The sequence below is a fragment of the Rattus norvegicus genome, chromosome 16 (genome assembly GCF_021556685.1).
Source record: "Rattus norvegicus strain SHRSP/BbbUtx chromosome 16, alternate assembly SHRSP_T2T, whole genome shotgun sequence".
Classification (NCBI taxonomy): Eukaryota; Metazoa; Chordata; class Mammalia; order Rodentia; family Muridae; genus Rattus; species Rattus norvegicus.
The window spans coordinates 61,215,520-61,236,215 of record NC_141549.1 but is presented as its reverse complement, the minus strand read 5'-3'; the positions used below and the strand labels follow the sequence as shown (position 1 = coordinate 61,236,215).

The following is a 20,696-nucleotide window of genomic DNA, read 5'->3' as shown; positions in this document are numbered from 1 at the left end:
CTGGTCAAGGAAGAAAGAAAGAAAGAAATTAAAGACTTTTTAGAATTTAATGAAAATGAAGGTACAACATACCCAAACTTATGGGACACAATGAAAGCTGTGCTAAGAGGAAAACTCATAGCGCTGAGTGCCTGCAGAAAGAAACAGGAAAGAGCATATGTCAGCAGCTTGACAGCACACCTAAAAGCTCTAGAACAAAAAGAAGCAAATACACCCAGGAGGAGTAGAAGGCAGGAAATAATCAAACTCAGAGCTGAAATCAACCAAGTAGAAACAAAAAGGACCATAGAAAGAATCAACAGAACCAAAAGTTGGTTCTTTGAGAAAATCAACAAGATAGATAAACCCTTAGCCAGACTAACGAGAGGACACAGAGAGTGTGTCCAAATTAACAAAATCAGAAATGAAAAGGGAGACATAACTACAGATTCAGAGGAAATTCAAAAAATCATCAGATCTTACTATAAAAGCCTATATTCAACAAAACTTGAAAATCTTCAGGAAATGGACAATTTCCTAGACAGATACCAGGTATCGAAGTTAAATCAGGAACAGATAAACCAGATAAACAACCCCATAACTCCTAAGGAAATAGAAGCAGTCATTAAAGGTCTTCCAACCAAAAAGAGCCCAGGTCCAGACGGGTTTAGTGCAGAATTCTATCAGACCTTCATAGAAGATCTCATACCAATATTATCCAAACTATTCCACAAAATTGAAACAGATGGAGCACTACCGAATTCCTTCTATGAAGCCACAATTACTCTTATACCTAAATCACACAAAGACCCAACAAAGAAAGAGAACTTCAGACCAATTTCCCTTATGAATATCGACGCAAAAATACTCAATATAATTCTGGCAAACCGAATCCAAGAGCACATCAGAACAATCATCCACCATGATCAAGTATGCTTCATCCCAGGCATGCAGGGATGGTTTAATATATGGAAAACCATCAACGTGATCCATTATATAAATAAACTGAAAGAACAAAACCACATGATCATTTCATTAGATGCTGAGAAAGCATTTGACAAAATTCAACACCCCTTCATGATAAAAGTCCTGGAAAGAATAGGAATTCAAGGCCCATACCTAAACATAGTAAAAGCCATATACAGCAAACCAATTGCTAACATTAAACTAAATGGAGAGAAACTTGAAGCAATCCCACTAAAATCTGGGACTAGACAAGGCTGCCCACTCTCTCCCTACTTATTCAATATAGTTCTTGAAGTTCTAGCCAGAGCAATCAGACAACAAAAGGAGATCAAGGGGATACAGATCAGAAAAGAAGAGGTCAAAATATCACTATTTGCAGATGACATGATAGTATATTTAAGTGATCCCAAAAGTTCCACCAGAGAACTCCTAAAGGTGATAAACAACTTCAGCAAAGTGGCTGGGTATAAAATTAACTCAAACAAATCAGTTGCCTTCCGCTATACAAAAGAGAGACAAGCCGAGAAAGAAATTAGGGAAATGACACCCTTCATAATAGACCCAAATAATATAAAGTACCTTGGTGTGACTTAAACCAAGCAAGTAAAAGATCTGTAAAATAAGAACTTCAAGACACTGAGGAAAGAAATTGAAGAAGATCTCAGAAGATGGAAAGATCTCCCATGCTCATGGATTGGCAGGATTAATATAGTAAAAATGGCCATTTTACCAAAAGCAATCTACAGATTCAATGCAATCCCCATCAAAATACCAATCCAATTCTTCAAAGAGTTAGACAGAACAATTTGCAAATTCATCTGGAATAACAAAAAACCCAGGATAGTTAAAGCTATCCTCAACAATAAAAGGACTTCAGGGGGAATCACTATCCCTGAACTCAAGCAGTATTACAGAGCAATAGTGATAAAAACTGCATGGTATTGGTACAGAGACAGACAGATAGACCAATGGAATAGAATTGAAGACCCAGAAATGAACCCACACACCTATGGTCACTTGATTTTTGACAAAGGAGCCAAAACCATCCAATGGAAAAAAGATAGCATTTTCAGCAAATGGTGCTGGTTCAACTGGAGGGCAACATGTAGAAGAATGCAGATCGATCCATCCTTATCACCCTGTACAAAGCTTAAGTCCAAGTGGATCAAGGACCTCCACATCAAACCAGACACACTCAAACTAATAGAAGAAAAACTAGGGAAGCATCTGGAACACATGGGCACTGGAAAAAATTTCCTGAACAAAACACCAATGGCTTACGCTCTAAGATCAAGAATCGACAAATGGGATCTCATAAAACTGCAAAGCTTCTGTAAGGCAAAGAACACTGTGGTTAGGACAAAACGGCAACCAACAGATTGGGAAAAGATCTTTACCAATCCTACAACAGATAGAGGCCTTATATCTGAAATATACAAAGAACTCAAGAAGTTAGACCGCAGGGAAACAAATAACCCTATTAAAAAATGGGGCTCAGAGCTAAACAAACAATTCACAGCTGAGGAATGCCGAATGGCTGAGAAACACCTAAAGAAATGTTCAACATCTTTAGTCATAAGGGAAATGCAAATCAAAACAACCCTGAGATTTCACCTCACACCAGTGAGAATGGCTAAGATCAAAAACTCAGGTGACAGCAGATGCTGGCGAGGATGTGGAGAAAGAGGAACACTCCTCCATTGTTGGTGGGATTGCAGACTGGTAAAACCATTCTGGAAATCAGTCTGGAGGTTCCTCAGAAAATTGGACATTGAACTGCCTGAGGATCCAGCTATACCTCTCTTGGGCATATACCCAAAAGATTCCTCAACATACAAAAGAGACACATGCTCCACTATGTTCATCGCAGCCTTATTTATAATAGCTAGAAACTGGAAAGAACCCAGATGCCCTTCAACAGAGGAATGGATACAGAAAATGTGGTACATCTACACAATGGAATATTACTCAGCTATCAAAAACAACGAGTTTATGAAATTCGTAGGCAAATGGTTGGAACTGGAAAATATCATCCTGAGTGAGCTAACCCATTCACAGAAAGACAAACATGGTATGCACTCATTGATAAGTGGCTATTAGCCCAAATGCTTGAATTAACATAGATCCCTAGAACAAATGAAACTCAAGACGGATGATCAAAATGTGAATGCTTCACTCCTTCTTTAAATGAGGAAAAAGAATTCCCTTGGCAGGGAAGGGAGAGGCAAAGATTAAAACAGAGACTGAAGGAACACCCATTCAGAGCCTGCCCCACATATGACCCATACATATACAGCCACCCAATTAGAGAAGATGGACGAAGCAAAGAAGTGCAGGCCTACAGGAACCGGATGTAGATCGCTCCTGAGAGACACAGCCAGAATACAGCAAATACAGCGGCGAATGCCAGCAGCAAACCACTGAACTGAGAATAGATCCCCCGTTGAAGGAATCAGAGAAAGAACTGGAAGAGCTTGAAGGGGCTCGTGACCCCAAAAGTACAACAATGTCAAGCAACAGGAGCTTCCAGGGACTAAGCCACTACCTAAAGACTATACATGGACTGACCCTGGACTCTGACCCCATAGGTAGCAATGAAAATCCTAGTAAGAGCACCAGTGGAAGGGGAAGCCCTGGGTCCTGCTAAGACTGAATCCCCAGTGAACTAGACTATGGGGGGAGGGCGGCAATGGGGGGAGGGTTGGAAGGGGAACACCCATAAGGAAAGGGAGGGGGGAGGGGGATGTTTGCCCGGAAACCGGGAAAGGGAATAACACTTGAAATGTATATAAGAAATACTCAAGTTAAAAAAAAAAAGAATAAACCCCAAAAGGCCACAGACCCAGGGCTAAGCCCTGTAGCCAGGACTAGCAGTCCATAAAGATAAAGGAGCACAGGAAACACTGTCCAGGCAGGACTTGCAAGCCATAAAGATAAAGAAAAGGAATGCAGGAACCAGCCTGAATTAATGGGACTGATTCATGGGACATCTGGCAGGAAGACATCTCCCCCCAGCTCACTCAGGGCCATATTTCAACTAGGTGTCCTCCAGACCCTGATAAGCCCCTGACTTCTAACACGTACTCTTTCTGCTTTGTTCTCACTGCTATGTTTGAATGAGCCAATTATATGTAACCACGCCAAAACCCCCTAGCTTTCTCTATATAAACCTCTAACTTTTGAGTTTCGGGGTCGACACCTCTGTCTCCTGCGCGGGATACATGTCGGCCCGGAGATCTCTATAATAGGTCTCTGTAATAAACCTCGCCTTTGCTTATTACATCCAAAATGGTCTCTCTGTGTCTGGGGTCCGCGATTTCCCTCGACTTTAGAAAGGGTCTCTCTTCGGGGATCTTTCATTTTGGGGGCTCGTCCGGGATCTGCGCGACCACCCCAGACTCCGAAGACCCCTTGGAGGTGAGTTGGATGTTTGTCTGAGTGTTTCTGTGTGAGCGGCGCCGCAATTGTCAGTCTGTGTCTGTCTCTGTTTTGGTTCTGCTGTGTGTGTATATATGTGTGTCTTAGTACTGGTCAGTGGTAAGAGGGCAGATGGGTATTCCTGCCCTGTGCTAAGAGGGCAGATGTGTGTTCCTGCCTTGTGCTAAGAGGGTGGATGTGTATTCCTGCCCTGTTCTAGGAGAGTGGATGTGTATCCCCACTCGGTGCAGCTGCCTTCGTGATCCGTGGTCCCCTGGCTGCGGAAGGGGGGACGCCCCGGGCCCGCTAGCTGCAGCCCCTGGAAGACGTTCCATGGGTGGAGAACAGTCGGGAGAGTCCGGCTGTGGCCAGTCAAGAGGAAGAGAGTGAATGTGGAATCCCACTCTGTGTCTGTGTTGAGAGAGTGGATGTGGAATCCCACTCTGTGTACCTGACTGTGGTTTTCTGGATAGGATGCTTTGTCTTGGTCTTGTTTGCCTGGATTGTTTTCTGTGGTATTGTCCAGTGTCTTTTTGACTTTTGTTTTGTGCTTGAATTTAGACTGACGACTGTGTTTGAAATCTTGGACTGACAACTGTGTTTGAAATCATGGAAAGGAGAGCGCTCATTAAGAGAAGTACTTTAAGGAAGCCTGCCTTATCTGCTGTCCTTATTCCAAGGGAGGAGCCAGTCTCCAGCATTAAATTACTTTCCTCACTGATCATCATTAACATGGAGAGTGCCTTTGGTCCTATCCCCACAGCAGCCAGTTCCTGCCCCTGTGGTCAAAATGCCCCAGGTTGGGGGACAAAAAGAGCCCCTAAAATAGTTTCAAAGAATCTACAACAAACTGTAAAGAACTTTGTTTTGTTTTGTTTTGCCAGTCAAGAAATGTTGTTTGCCCTCTTCAGTAGACCTCTATTCTCAAGATTCTCTTGTTTTCTCATCATCCCATTTGAGATGCTTGTTAGTAACTGTTACAGGTCTTCTTTACCACTGAGGAAAGACAGAATCCTACTGGAGGCCAGAAAGAGGGTTCCAGATACGGATGGAAGGCCCCTCACTTCTGCCTGTTGTATTCAATATGCCTGAAGGTAGGGAGTGCTCCAGGTCTGCCGCCAGGCTCCAAGGGTGGGTCTCTGAGGGGCTGAAAAATGCCCCACCAATCTGGCTAAGATAAAGAAAGGATATAAAGAGAAAGTTATAGAAATTTAAAGGGTTAAGTTAAGTTGCTGAGAGTTAGTACAAGTTACAGAGAAAGAGGTAAAAAGAGCAGAAAGCTAGGGAAGAAAAGAGACAAAAAGAAGAGGAAGTTAGAGAGCTAAAGAGAGATAAAAGATGAGAGAGGATGATATACTGGCCACAGTAGTTAAGGAACCTACGAAGATAGTACCTGACAACAGAAGAGAACTCCTGGCTAAAGATCAGTGTGCCTAATGCAAAGAAAAAGGACACTGGGTCAGGGACTGCCCAAGAAAGAACGAGAGGGGCCACTGGAGAGCTTCTTGGTCCTAGAGTGCTGGCTATGTACAGAGATAGAAGGGAAGTGTGGATACAGGGACCCAAAGTTCTGTGCTCCTATGCCCCCCCAGTGGGCCAATATCTAAGGACCTTGAGTACAAGGGGCTACTGACAACGAAAAATACCTATGGACTGCCCGAAGAACAGTGGACCTTGGCATGGGCCAGGTAACCCACTAGTTCATAGTCATCCCTGACTGCCCCATCCCTTGCTCATGAGAAATTTGCTCTCCAAAATGGCTTGCGTGGGCTGAAATGGCTGGGTGAGTCCATGTGTATGCATATCTGCAGACTGTGTATGTGGAGCTTAAGACCTGTCTCAGTGCACCAGTACCTGATGCTGGGAGATGTGTGGCTCAGTGCTTTTCTGCCTGGAACACATCACTCCTGCCAGCCGGGCACTAACAATTATCACCCAATCCAGGACTTAAACTGTGATAGAGTGGCTGATGTCTTGCCTTTGAATAGAGTGTCCCAAAAGATGGGACCACTGGTCAGCTGCCATGGACTAGATTCTCCACCGGTTGGGGACAATCTGGTCACCTTCCTGCCCAATCCGGACCTGGAGCCACCACAGCACGAGTGTCAAGCACTGACAGAAGCCCATGGGTGGAGGAAAGACCTCTGCGACTGGCTTATTGACCCCTGCTGAAAGCTGAGGACCTTGTCCACAGACGGGAACAGTTCTCTTCATGAGTGAAGGTCAGAGATAAGTGGGTGCTGCCATGGTGGACAACATGATGTCATCTGGGATGGCTGAACTTCTACCCTCCCAGCGCATCAGCACTGCAGATGCCTTTACCTTCTCTTGGATGCCCTGGTGAAGCCAACAACTGCAAGAGATGGCCTCGATAGTCATCAGGAAGATACTGGAAGAAATCTTCCCCCAGTCTGGAGTGCCTAAGGTAATCTGGTCAGACAACGGCTCTACTTTCGTTGCCAAGGTAAGCCAGGGTGTGGTCAAGTATTTAGAGGTCGATTAAAAATTACATTGTATTTACAGACCTCAAAGTTCAAGACAGGTAGAGTAAATAAATAAAACTCTAAAAGAGACCCTGAACAAATTGACCATGGAGACTGACACAGACTGTGTGACACTCCTTCCCTCTTGCTCTCTTCAGAGCAAGAAATATCCCTTTCAGATTCAGCCTTATCCCCTTTGAGATCTTATATGGGGCCTCAGCCCCCCCAACCCCCGACTGTATTAGATGATGTTACTGAACCAACATGTCATAGTGCCATAGTAATAATTATTTGTGTGCCAAGCTAAAAGACCTACAGGTGATACAGAAAGAAATCTGCTCACAGCTGACAGCAGCCTATGCCCCAGCGACCCCTGAGACATCCCATCAGTTCCAGGTCGGAAGCAGCTACACTGAGCCCAGACACTCGAGCCTCGCTGGAAAGGACCAGACCTGGTGCTGCTGACCACCCTGACAGCAGTCAATTCTCAGTCCTCACCAGCCGTGTACTAGCTGTTAGGGCTGAGAGCTGGGACCTAGAGAGAAATTCAGTCATGTTTGTCCTGGGTTCCATCGAGATAGGTGTGGGAATAGGCTTGATTTCTATTGAAAATGATTTAACATTGCATATGTTAGTACTCCTAATACTTCTTGGGACTGTGCCTCAGGGATCACAACCTGTATAAGTTTAGAAGTTCTGAAAGACAGTCATGACCTTGGTGTATAGGTTCAGATAGTGTCCAGATTGGAATCCTGATGCTAAAGACTTAGTAAGACAAAAAAAAAAAAAAAAAAAAAAAAAGGAGTTGAGAATTACTTAGGGCTAAGGCTATCTAGGTGCTGCAAGGGCAGCACAAGGACATCTGCTGTTACAATGCAAGGCTTATAGAGAATTCAGAACTGCCATTGACTCAGATATAAAAAGAGTGAAAGACTTTTTAGCTGACCTCCAAGAATACCTAACCTCCCTCTCAGAGGTAGTCCTTCAGAATAGGAGAAGATTAGCCCTGATATTCCTTAAAGGAGTCTGTGTGCTACACTGAAAGAAGAATGTTGCTTCTATGTAGACCATTCAGGAGTAATTAAAGACTCCATGAATAAACGTAGAGAAAGGTTAGACAAAAGACAGAGACAGAGAAACACATAAGGGATGGTACAAGAGCTGGTTTAGTAGATCTCCTTGGATAACTATTCTGATATCTTCCCTTATGGGACCCTTCTTAGTTTTGCTTCTGCTTCTGATTATAGGTCCATGTGTGTTAAAGAAACTAGTTAATAGGCTTGACTCCTACAAAAAGATGGAGACGCTTAACAAGGTTGGTTCCAGTCTTGGTTCATTCGGTCTCCCTGGATGACTACCCTACTCTCTGCTACAGCTGGGCCATTATTAATAATTTTCTTGGTTTTAGTTTTTGGACCCTGCGTGACAAACAGGTTAATTGCTTTTGTTAAAAATCGAGTGGGTGCTGTGTGGTTGATGGTTCTGAGACAACAGTACCAGTCAGTTAGGACAACTGGTGAGACCAAATACAAGACTTGATATCAAAATTCTAAGATTAGAATTATTTAGTAGAAGAAGATGGGAATGAAAGGAGAATTATACGAATTCTAGGTTTAGAGATACAAAATTAAAAGAATAAACCCCAAAAGGCCACAGATACAAAATTAAAAGAATGAACCCCAAAAGGCCACAGACCCAGGGCTAAGCCCTGCAGCCAGGACTAGCAGGCCATAAAGATAAAGGAGCACAGGAAACACTGTCCAGGCAGGACTGGCAAGCCATAAAGATAAAGAAAAGGAATGCAGGAACCAGCCTGAGTTAATGGGACTGATTCATGGGACGTCTGGCAGGAAGACATCTCCCCCCAGCTCACTCAGGGCCATATTTCAACTAGGTGTCCTCCAGACCCTGATAAGCCCCTGACTTCTAACACGTACTCTTTCTGCTTTGTTCTCACTGCTATGTTTGAATGAGCCAATTATATGTAACCACGCCAAAACCCCCTAGCTTTCTCTATATAAACCTCTAACTTTTGAGTTTCGGGGTCGACACCTCTGTCTCCTGTGCGGGATACATGTCGGCCCGGAGATCTCTATAATAGGTCTCCGTAATAAACCTCGCCTTTGCTTATTACATCCAAAATGGTCTCTCTGTGTCTGGGGTCCGCGATTTCCCTCGACTTTAGAAAGGGTCTCTCTTCAGGGATCTTTCAACAGAAAGTTTAGAAGAAAAAGTTGGAGAGCTAAAGAGAGATAAAAGATGAGAGAGGATGATATACTGGCCACAGTAGTTAAGGAACCTAGGAAGATAGTACCTGGCAACAGAAGAGAATTCCTGGCTAAAGATCAGTGTGCCTAATGCAAAGAAAAAGGACACTGGGTCAGGGACTGCCCAAGAAAGAACGAGAGGGGCCACTGGAGAGCTTCTTGGTCCTAGAGTGCTGGCTATGTACAGAGATAGAAGGGAAGTGTGGATACAGGGACCAAATGCTCTGTGCTCCTGTGCCCCCCCCAGTGGGCCAATATCCAAAGACCTTGAATGCAAGGGGCTACTGGCAACGAAAAATACTTATGGACTGCCCGAAGAACAGTGGACCTTGGCATGGGCCAGGTAACCCACTAGTTCATAGTCATCCCTGACTGCCCCTATCCCTTGCTCATGAGAAATTTGCTCTCCAAAATGGCTTGCGTGGGCCAAAGTGGCTGGGTGAGTCCATGTGTATGCATATCTGCAGACTGTGCATGTGGAGCTTAAGACCTGTCTCAGTGCACCAGTACCTGATGCTGGGAGATGTGTGACTTAGTCCTGTTCTGCCTGGAACATATCACTCCTGCCAGCCGGGCACTAACAATTATCACCCAATCCAGCACTTAAACTGTGATAGAGTGGCTGATGTTTTAGAGTGTCCCAAAAGATAGGACCACTGGTCAGCTGCCATGGATTAGATTCTCCACCAGTTGGGGACAATCTGGTCACCTTCCTGCCCAATCCGGACCTGGAGCCACCACAGCACGAGTGTCAAGTACTGGCAGAAGCCCATGGGTGGAGGAAAGACCTCTGTGACTGGCTGATTGACCCCTGCTGAAAGCCGAGGACCTTGTCTACAGACGGGAACAGTTCTCTTCATGAATGAAGGTCAGAGACAAGTGGGTGCTGCCATGGTAGACAACCCGACGTCATCTGGGATGGCTGAACTTCTACCCCCCAGCACATCAGCGCTGCAGATGCCTTTACCATCTCTTGGATGCCCTGGTGAAGCCAACAACTGCAAGAGACGGTCTCAATAGTCATCAAGAAGATACTGGAGGAAATCTTCCCCCAGTCTGGAGTGCCCAAGGTAATCTGGTCAGACAACAGCCCTATTTTCGTTGCCAAGGTAAGCCAGGGTGTGGCCAAGTATTTAGAGGTCGATTGGAAATTACATTGTATCTACAGACCTCAAAGTTCAGGACAGGTAGAGTAAATAAATAAAATTTTAAAAGAGACCCTGACCAAATTAAACTGACCATGGAGACTGGCACAGACTGTGTGACACTCCTTCCCTCTTGCTCTCTTCAGAGCAAGAAATACCCCTTCCAGATTCAGCCTTACCCCTTTTGAGATCTTATATGGGGCCTCAGCTCCCCTGACTGTATTGGATGATGTTTCTGAACCAACATGTCATAGTGCCATAGTAATAATGATTTGTGTGCCAGGCTAAAAGACCTACAGGTGATACAGAAAGAAGTCTGCTCACAGCTGACAGCAGCCTATGCTCCAGAGACCCCTGAGACATCTCATCAGTCATCAGTTCCAGGAGACTGCAGCTACACTGAGCCCAGACACTCGAGCCTCGCTGGAAAGGACCAGACCTGGTGCTGCTGACCATCCTGACAGCAGTCAATTCTCAGCCCTCACCAGCCGTGTACTAGCTGTTAGGGCTGAGAGCTGGGACCTAGAGGGAAATTCAGTCATGTTTGTCCTGGGTTCTACCAAGATAGGTGTGGGGATAGGCTTGATTTCTATTACAAATGATGTAACATTACATATGTTAGTACTCCTAATACTTCTTGGGACTGTGCCTCAGGGATCACAGTCTGTATAAGTTTAGAAGTTCCAAAAGGTAGTCATGACCTTGGTGTATAGGCTTGGATAGTGTCCAGATTAGAACCCTCATGTTAAGACAACAATACCAAGCTGTTATGCTAGATGAAGCTGAGTTCTCCATGCAGTTCTAAGATTAGAACTATTAACAAGAAAAGAAGACGGGAATGTAGAAGTAGAGTTTTAAAAAGGTTACTCATTGTCAGAGTCCGGATGTGCAGGGCCGGACTTGCCCGAGGGAGAGCCAGAGATAGGACTTGCCAAACCAGCTATCAGCCCCAAGGACATTGATCATCTGTAGCCACCCCCTCCCCTTCCTTCACCCCCCTGAGTGAGATGAGCCACCCTACCTGCCTGCCGAGCTGCTAGAGAGCACGTACTCCTTGCTGATGTAATTTCGAGCTGAAAGTAACTGTACACCATTTGAATTGACCAATCATGTGTAACCTCGAGAATGCCCCTATGTAAACGCCCGAGTTTGGAAGCTCGGGCTCGATTCCTCTGTCTCCTGTGTGGATTACGTGTCGACCCGGGATCCCGCTAAGACCCGGGATCTCGTTAATAAAAGCTACGTCCTACTGTCACATCAAGATGGCAACTCGTGATTCCTGGGGGCACCCCATCCCACGATTGGAGCGAGAGACATGGCTCCCCGTTTAGGTTTACGCTCTTTCAAAACGACACCCTTCATAATAGACCCAAATAATATAAAGTACCTCGGTGTGACTTTAACCAAGCAAGTAAAAGATTTGTACAATAAGAACTTCAAGACACTGAAGAAAGAAATTGAAGAAGACCTCAGAAGATGGAAAGATCTCTTATGCTCATGGATTGGCAGGATTAATATAGTAAAAATGGCCATTTTACCAAAAGCAATCTACAGATTCAATGCAATCCCCATCAAAATACCAATCCAATTCTTCAAAGAGTTAGACAGAACAATTTGCAAATTCATCTGGAATAACAAAAAACCCAGGATAGCTAAAACTATCCTCAACAATAAAAGGACTTCAGGGGGAATCACTATCCCTGAACTCAAGCAGTATTACAGAGCAATAGTGATAAAAACTGCATGGTATTGGTACAGAGACAGACAGATAGACCAATGGAATAGAATTGAAGACCCAGAAATGAACCCACACACCTATGGTCACTTGATTTTTGACAAAGGAGCCAAAACCATCCAATGGAAAAAAGATAGCATTTTCAGCAAATGGTGCTGGTTCAACTGGAGGGCAACATGTAGAAGAGTGCAGGTCGATCCATGCTTATCACCCCGTACAAAGCTTAAGTCCAAGTGGATCAAGGACCTCCACATCAAACCAGACACACTCAAACTAATAGAAGAAAAACTAGGGAAGCATCTGGAACACATGGGCACTGGAAAAAATTTCCTGAACAAAACACCAATGGCTTATGCTCTAAGATCAAGAATCGACAAATGGGATCTCATAAAACTGCAAAGCTTCTGTAAGGCAAAGAACACTGTGGTTAGGACAAAACGGCAACCAACAGATTGGGAAAAGATCTTTACCAATCCTACAACAGATAGAGGCCTTATATCCAAAATATACAAAGAACTCAAGAAGTTAGACCGCAGGGAGACAAATAACCCTATTAAAAATGGGGTTCAGAGCTAAACAAACAATTCACAGCTGAGGAATGCCGAATGGCTGAGAAACACCTAAAGAAATGTTCAACATCTTTAGTCATAAGGGAAATGCAAATCAAAACAACCCTGAGATTTCACCTCACACCAGTGAGAATGGCTAAGATCAAAAACTCAGGTGACAGCAAATGCTGGCGAGGATGTGGAGAAAGAGGAACACTCCTCCATTGTTGGTGGGGTTGCAGATTGGTACAACCATTCTGGAAATCAGTCTGGAGGTTCCTCAGAAAATTGGACATTGAACTGCCTGAGGATCCAGCTATACCTCTCTTGGGCATATACCCAAAAGATGCCCCAACATATAAAAAAGAAACGTGCTCCACTATGTTCATCGCAGCCTTATTTATAATAGCCAGAAGCTGGAAAGAACCCAGATGCCCTTCAACAGAGGAATGGATACAGAAAATGTGGTACATCTACACAATGGAATATTACTCAGCTATCAAAAAACAATGACTTTATGAAATTCGTGGGCAAATGGTTGGAACTGGAAAATATCATCCTGAGTGAGCTAACCCAATCACAGAAAGGCATACATGGTATGCACTCATTGATAAGTGGCTATTAGCCCAAATGCTTGAATTACCCTAGATGCCTTGAACAAATGAAACTCATGACAGATGATCAAAATATGAATGCTTCACTCCTTCTTTAAATGAGGAAAAAGAATTCCCTTGGGAGGGAAGAGAGAGGCAAAGATTAAAACAGAGACTGAAGGAACACCCATTCAGAGCCTGCCCCACATGTGGCCCATACATATACAGCCACCCAATTAGACAAGATGGATGAAGCAAAGAAGTGCAGGCAGACAGGAGCCGGATGTAGATCGCTCCTGAGAGACACAGCCAGAATACAGCAAATACAGAGGCGAATGCCAGCAGCAAACCACTGAACTGAGAATAGGACCCCCGTTGAAGGAATCAGAGAAAGAACTGGAAGAGCTTGAAGGGGCTCGAGACCCCATATGTACAACAATGCCAAGCAACCAGAGCTTCCAGGGACTAAGCCACTACCTAAAGACTATACATGGACTGACCCTAGACTCTGACCTCATAGGTAGCAATGAATATCCTAGTAAGAGCACCAGTGGAAGGGGAAGCCCTGGGTCCTGCTAAGACTGAACCCCCAGTGAACGTGATTATTGGGGGGAGGGCGGCAATGGGGGGAGGGTTGGGAGGGGAACACCCATAAGGAAGGGGAGGGGGGAAGGTGATGTTTGCCCGGAAACCGGGAAAGGGAATAACACTCGAAATGTATATAAGAAATACTCAAGTTAATAAAAAAAAGAAATGTAAATGAATCAAATGATCTATAAACAAAGAAGCATGCTAATTGACTGTACTCATTTCAGACTTAGTTTTGGCAATTGGTGCTTGGATTATTTTATTCTGAAGATACGATCCTTGGGCCAGGGTAGATTCACCAGAGTGTTTCTGAGTGTAGATTCTCACCCTCGGTAAGCAAATGTCCTCCATCTTGCCATTCACTCTGCCAGTTGTGAAGAGACTACTGGGATGGAAAGAAAACCTCTGGAGGAGCTGGAGGAGCAGGTGGCAGAGAGCAGACTGGACAGGAGGAAAAGAGGTGCAGGAAAGCAGTGAAAAGTCTGGTGAAGGACTGGCTAAGGGAACAGGACAGTCTGATGAGTCTGAGGAAACAAGCAATCACCATTCAGAATACAGCACGACATATGGGAGCATACTGAGCCCTTCCTCTGAAATCTGGGAACTGAGTACACCGAATCCTGTAGATCAGTGGAAAGTAACAGGCATTGGCAGTTTCTCTGAACAAACCAGCTCTCTTGGTGGTTGTCTTCAGGTTTTACATGGGCAATGGGTGCCATGTGTGTTGCCTATTACTGGTTATGCCTGGACCTTCACAGTCATGATAAGGTCACATCAATTGCAAACTGTGAATGTTGCTTTCAATCTGAGAAAAAGAGTGAAGTATGTGTAAATCCTGACCACTACCAGAGAGCGGAGATACCAGCTCTGCCTTCAGGATTAGTACCTCAGCACACAGAGATTCTAAGAGGACTGCCACCTCTGGAGGCTGGTGCTCATTCCATTCCAGAAAACACTAATCTCCTATCAGGAGCTGATGAGTGTCAGAGTAATTACACCCTAGAACCCCACCACCTGGATATATCAGTGAATATGAAGAATGAGTGATAAACATTTGAAGCAAAGTATCATATCAACCAGCTGTACTGTCTCCTACAACATCTCTGTTTCTGTGTCTGTGTCTGTGTCTGTGTCTGTGTCTGTGTCTGTGTCTGTGTCTGTGTCTGTGTCTGTGTCTGTGTCTGTGTCTGTGTCTGTGTCTGTGTCTGTGTCTGTGTGTATGCATCTCTCTCTCTCTCTCTCTCTCTCTCTCTCTCTCTCTCTCTCTCTCTCTCTCTCCAACCTGTGTGTGTGTGTGTGTGTGTGTCTGTCTGTCTGTCTGTCTGTCTATCTGTCTCCTGTTAATTACAGCTTGGGTTTGCAGTCAGTTAATTGGAATCTGCATTTTGCTGTTTAATAGTGTATTATTAACTAAACTAGAGGGTTGGGGAGGTCTTCCGTGCATCATAGCCCTTGTTCACTGCTTTGGTTAATGCTTTCCAGCAATAACCAAAATGCTACTGTAGAAATGATCAGAAGGCATACAGGAAAGGAAAGGCACTTGTATTACATAGCTGGGGAAGTTATTACAGAGTGCGTATGTGACAGTGCAATCTTTGTGGAGAGCCCCAACGGTAATGCAGCCCCAAGATGTGGTTGGCACAACGCAACAGTGTGTAAAGTTCTACCAGGCTGTCATCTGAAGATCTTCAATAACCAAGGATTTGCTGTTTGTCTGGTGCAATCTATTAATGAGGGCTTTGAAGCCATTTATCAGCTAACTTAAATGTGCATAGTAAGAATGAGGTTTGTGAAGGGTGGGAGAGCAGAATACCAGAGGCAGATAGTAAGAGGTACTCCTTGATGGATTGAACTTTATCTGAATGGCCCTCTCCAGTGGTTGGACAAAATACTAACTCAGACAGGATTCCTTTTAATGTGATGCTTGAGCATGTCATAAAATCCACCAGCAGTCAAGTCCACTAAAAGACTTCATGTATGATCCCTTGGACTGTTTGCTATCTAAAAATTTAGAGTGAAAACTGCACTTAGTTCTCATTAGTTAAAGTAACTTGTGGAAGCTGGTTCCTATATTCGACTATTAGATGGGAAATTTTAGTGGCTAGAAATGCCCTCCCCTAAGAGGGAAGGGAAGACCTAAAGACTTAATGATGTCTTGTTGGGCATAAGACAGTGTCCCAAAGGTTATTAATAACAGTAATAGTTATGTATGCAAGATACATATCAGTATTGCAGTACTATGCAACTGTATACATTTTTAGTTTGCATTAATGAGGTCTGTGTGCTGCTTCTTAGCCTAGGCAAGTCTTTATAAAGTCATAGTACCTAACCTGTTATTCTCACTGCTCCATAATTTTTGTGTCTTTCAATATATGTTTACATCAAGATTTTCAAATTGCTTTTCTGGTTTCCACGGCAGGAGCAGCCATAAACAGCAAAGTCTCAGGCAATACTTTGAACCTGGTGGCACAGGAAGTCCTGCACGGGTACCAGCACAAGCATTACATGGTTCTGGAAATGGTGGAGGTGCTTACGGAGCTTAATAAGAACAAGAAGTTGGTAGAAAGCTAGCCAAGAAGTATGATGCGTTTTTGGCTTCTTAGTTGCTGGTCAAGTGGATCCCATATATCCTGGGCTCAGGCCTAAACAAGGTTGGCCTGCTGATAAACATTGAAAACATGGTGGGCAAAGTGGATGAAGTGAAATCATGAACTAGTTTTCAGATGTGAAGATGACCCTTGATGAGCTGGTCTACAACATCCAACTGGCTGTCAATATCTTGGTGTCCTTGCTCAAGAAAAATTGGCAAAACATCTGGGCTTTGTACACCAAGAGCACTATGGGCAAGCCCCAGGGTCTGTATTAGGATGCTCTAATAATCCTCAATGCTACTAGAAATTTTAAAATGATTTCGAATTATCCTTCAGAAGCACATTTTCCTTGTAGAAACTAATTTTTCTGCCTTTTACCAAAAATAAACAAACTCTTGGGGTAAGAAAAGTAGACTAACTTGGAAATCCTTGACTTTAATGAGTCCAATGGATCTTAACAGTAATACTTTCTGTGTTTGTTTATTTCCTGATGAACTACTTTACAGGGAAACCTTACTTGAAATTTCTGGGCTTTTCTTCCCATTTCTGTTTCAATACACACAGTACAGTATGATGTCATTGTGGTAAACAGTTGCACTGATGTGGTAGTTAACCTTGAGTCCAGTAAGGTTTATGGCGAGTTCCTTTCTCCAAATAATAACAATAATAATAACAATAATAATAACAATAATAAAAACTATAATTAAGCATAAAAGTGTTGTGGGATCAATTACTCAATTACTATTTGTGAGCATTAACTTATGTTTCAGAATAGCAAGTGAGATTCTCTTAGCCAAACTTGTATGCTCAATATTTACATAGCCTTAAAAGGAATAACCATTTAAACATTTACAAAATACCATTATTTCAAATGTTGCAATGGATAAGGAATAAACTTGTCTGCTTTTATCTTTCCATTTGAGGAAAAAATATTACACAGAAAACCAAGGCAACAATAACAAAATACTTGATACAGTGCTATGCACAGAATTAAAATACGCTCATGTTCTTGAGAGTGTGAAGAGAGACTGCTCTCAGGAATGATATTCATGTAGAATTATACATTTCTTGTTTATTTCATACCTGCAACTGGCATTGAATTTAGCCCAGAGGAAAATGCATGACCATGGTAAAGAGACTCAAGAAAGTAATGATTGCAAGCCTCAAGAGAACTCTTCACAGCACTGAGATACTGCTACATTTTCTAGTCAGTTTTCCTCCAGTTCTAAGTAAACCTCCATGTCTTTCTCTCACAATCTACTGAGAGTTCTGATCCTTACTTTATTAAAAACAATAGAAGTAATTAGAAGCAGTTCTCCTTATTCATCACCAAATCTTTCCAAATCATTTATGCTACCTTTCCTCTCATTGGAAGATAGACTTTCTGGAATCCTGTATTTAACATTGTCTTACATCTGCACTATGTTCATAGCTATCTGACATTCCCCAAGACAGTAGAGTACAACTGAAGCTGTGTGTTTCCCCTGATCTCCTATCAATCGCCCATCATTCCATCTTGTTAGAGTACATGAACTCAATTTCATATGTTGTGTAGAAACCCCAATATCCTCTATAAGGATGCTGAAGTTCCTTATAGAATGACTCAGTACATTGATGACTTCAGCTCCTTCTCTACCCTTCGCTCTACTTCATACCCGGTTCTGAAGTTCAGCTTAGCACAGGCCTCTTCGGATTTTATCTTCCCTGACCTAGCTTCCTCCAGATAACCTGCACATCACTCCCTCCATGATCTGTTGTAGTCTTCATTCACATGTTATACCTGAGATATACCCTATATTTTATTCTAATTGTTACCTCAATCACCTGTTACAATTGTTCTTGCTGGCTGTTTCAGTATCTGAGTCATGGCTCTTTAGAATAACAGAGCTTATGGAATCTCTCTCTCTCTCTCTCTCTCTCTCTCTCTCTCTCTCTCACACACACACACACACACACACACGGTTACTAGAATAATTTACAGGCTGTGGTCCAGCTAATCTAATAATAGTTGCTTGTGTAAGTAGGTCCAAGTACCCAGCATAAGGCTGGACATCTCCAATGCATGCTAGAATTCCAAAGAAGTAGGTTGTAATGCTAGTGAAGGAATAACATACTTGCTAGTGAGGGCTTCCTGCAGAAGGTATGGCATAGACTACAGGTGGATCTTCCCATCTCTAACGAGCTGGGTTAAAGTCGTGTCTTCCTCCTGAAAAATCAGATTAGAAGTAGCTTCTGCCATGTGAAATGATTTAATATAGCAAAAATAAATAAATCGCCCACAGGTGTGACACAGCATTTTAGAGTTTTAGTTAATTCCAGATGTAGTCAATTTGGCAACCAAGAATAGCCATCACATTTGGTTAGGGTTTCTTTTCTTTCATTGGATAATTTAAGTATTTACATTTCAAATGTTATCCCCTTACCCCTTTCCTCTCTCTCCCATCACCCCTCCCCTTGCTTCTATGAGGATGCTCCTCCTCCCACCCACCCACACCCACCTCACCTTCCTGGCATTCCCCTATGCTGGGTCATCAAGCCTTCACTGGAACAAGGGCTTCTCCTCCTATTAATGCCAGACAATGCCATCCTCTGCTACATATGTGGCTAGAGCCATGGGTCCCTCCATGTGTACTATTTGGTGGAGATCTGGGAGGTTTGGATGGTTGGTATTGTTGGTCTTCCTATGGAGTTGCAAACCCCTTCAGCTCCTTCAGTCCTTTCTCTAACTCCTCCATTGGCATCCCCGTGCTCAGTCTAATGGTTACTTGCAAGCATCCTCATTTATATCAGTAATGATTTGACAGAGCCTCTCAGGAGCCTAACAATATCAGGTTCCTGTCAGCAAGTACTTCTTGGCTTCAGCAATAGTGACTGGGTTTGGTGGCTACAGATGGGATGGATCCTCAGGTGGGGGCAGTCTCTGGATGGCCTTTCCTTCAGTCTTTGCTCCACTCTTTGTCCCTGTATTTTCTTTAGACAGGAGCAATTCTGAGTTAAAATTTCAATGGGTGGGTGGCACTATCATCCAACCAGGGGCCTTGCTGCTCCACTGTGTTTATAGCAGCCTTATTTTTAATAGCCAGAAGCTGGAAGAACTCAGATGTGCTTCAATAGAGGAGTGGATACAGAAAATCTGGTACATTTATGCAGTTGAGTACTACTCAGATGTTAAAAACAATTACTTCATGAAATTCTTAGGCAAGTGAATGTAACTAGAAAGTATCATCCCCAGTAAGGTATCCAAGTCACAAAAGAACACACATGGTATACACTCACTGATAAGTGTATATTAGCCCAAAAGCTCGGAATACCCAAGATACAATTTACAGACAATATGAAACTCAAGAAGAAGGAAGACCAAAATGTGGATACTTCAGTCCTACTTAGAAGGGGGAGCAAATACTCATGGGAGATAAAGGGTGGGGGGAATTGGGAGGAAGAAAGGAGGGGGGAGTCAAAAAAGGGGATGAGGATCCAAGTATGAGAGAAGTTGGGCATGATATACCAGAGGGTCAGAAATTTGAATAGAGGTGTATAGCAATGGAGGATGGGGAATGGGGGTAGCCACCAGCAAGTCCTAGATGCCAAGAAAGCAAGAGGCTCCCAGGACCCAACAGGGATGAGATTAGCCGAAATGCCCAACAAAGGGGAAGGAGGACTTGAAGAGACTTTATCCAGAGGATGGTTAGGGTTTCTATTGTTGTGATAAAACAGCAAAACCAAAAGCAATTTGGGGAGAAAATGTTTTATTTGATTGTAAAGGTTTATACCCATGACTGAGTGAAGTCCATGAAGGAACTCAAGGTAGGACCCTGGAGGTAGCAACTGATGCAGAAGCAATAAAGGGAGGCTACATACTGCTCTGTTTCTGTCTTTTTTCAGTCTGCTAACAGTAACCAACAGATTGAGAACAGATCTTTACCAATCCTACATCCAACAGAGGACTAATATCCAATATATATAAAAAAACTCAAGAAGTTAGACTGAAGGGAATCAAATAACACTGTTAAAAATGGGATACAGAGCTAAACAAAGAATTCTCAACTGTGGAATACCGAATGGCTGAGAAGCACCTAAAGAAATGTTCAACATTCTTAGTCACTAAGGAAATGCAAATCAAAACGACCTAGAGATTCCACCTTAGGCCAATCAGAATGGCTAAGGTCAAAAACTCAGGTGACAGCAGATGCTGGTGAGGATGTGGAGAAAGAGGAACACTCCTCCATTGTTGGTGGGATTGCAGACTGGTACAACCATTCTGGAAATCAGTCTGGAGGTTCCTCAGAAAATTGGACATTGAACTACCTGAGGACCCAGCTATACCTCTCTTGGGCATATACCCAAAAGATGCCCCAACATATAACAAAGACACATGCTCCACTAT

The 20,696-nt window shown here is 43.4% G+C and overlaps 1 protein-coding gene and 2 pseudogenes; 2 read left to right on the top strand and 1 right to left on the bottom strand.

The window, feature by feature from the left end:
- The window catches only part of Erich1 (glutamate-rich 1), a gene marked incomplete at its 5' end in the record, with an annotated part of 52,793,804 nt that overhangs the window by 22,428,148 nt on the left and 30,344,960 nt on the right, over positions 1-20,696 (bottom strand).
- Positions 14,062-15,642, top strand: Smad2-ps1 (SMAD family member 2, pseudogene 1; annotated as a pseudogene).
- On the top strand, positions 16,239-16,587 carry Rpl10a-ps10 (ribosomal protein L10A, pseudogene 10; annotated as a pseudogene).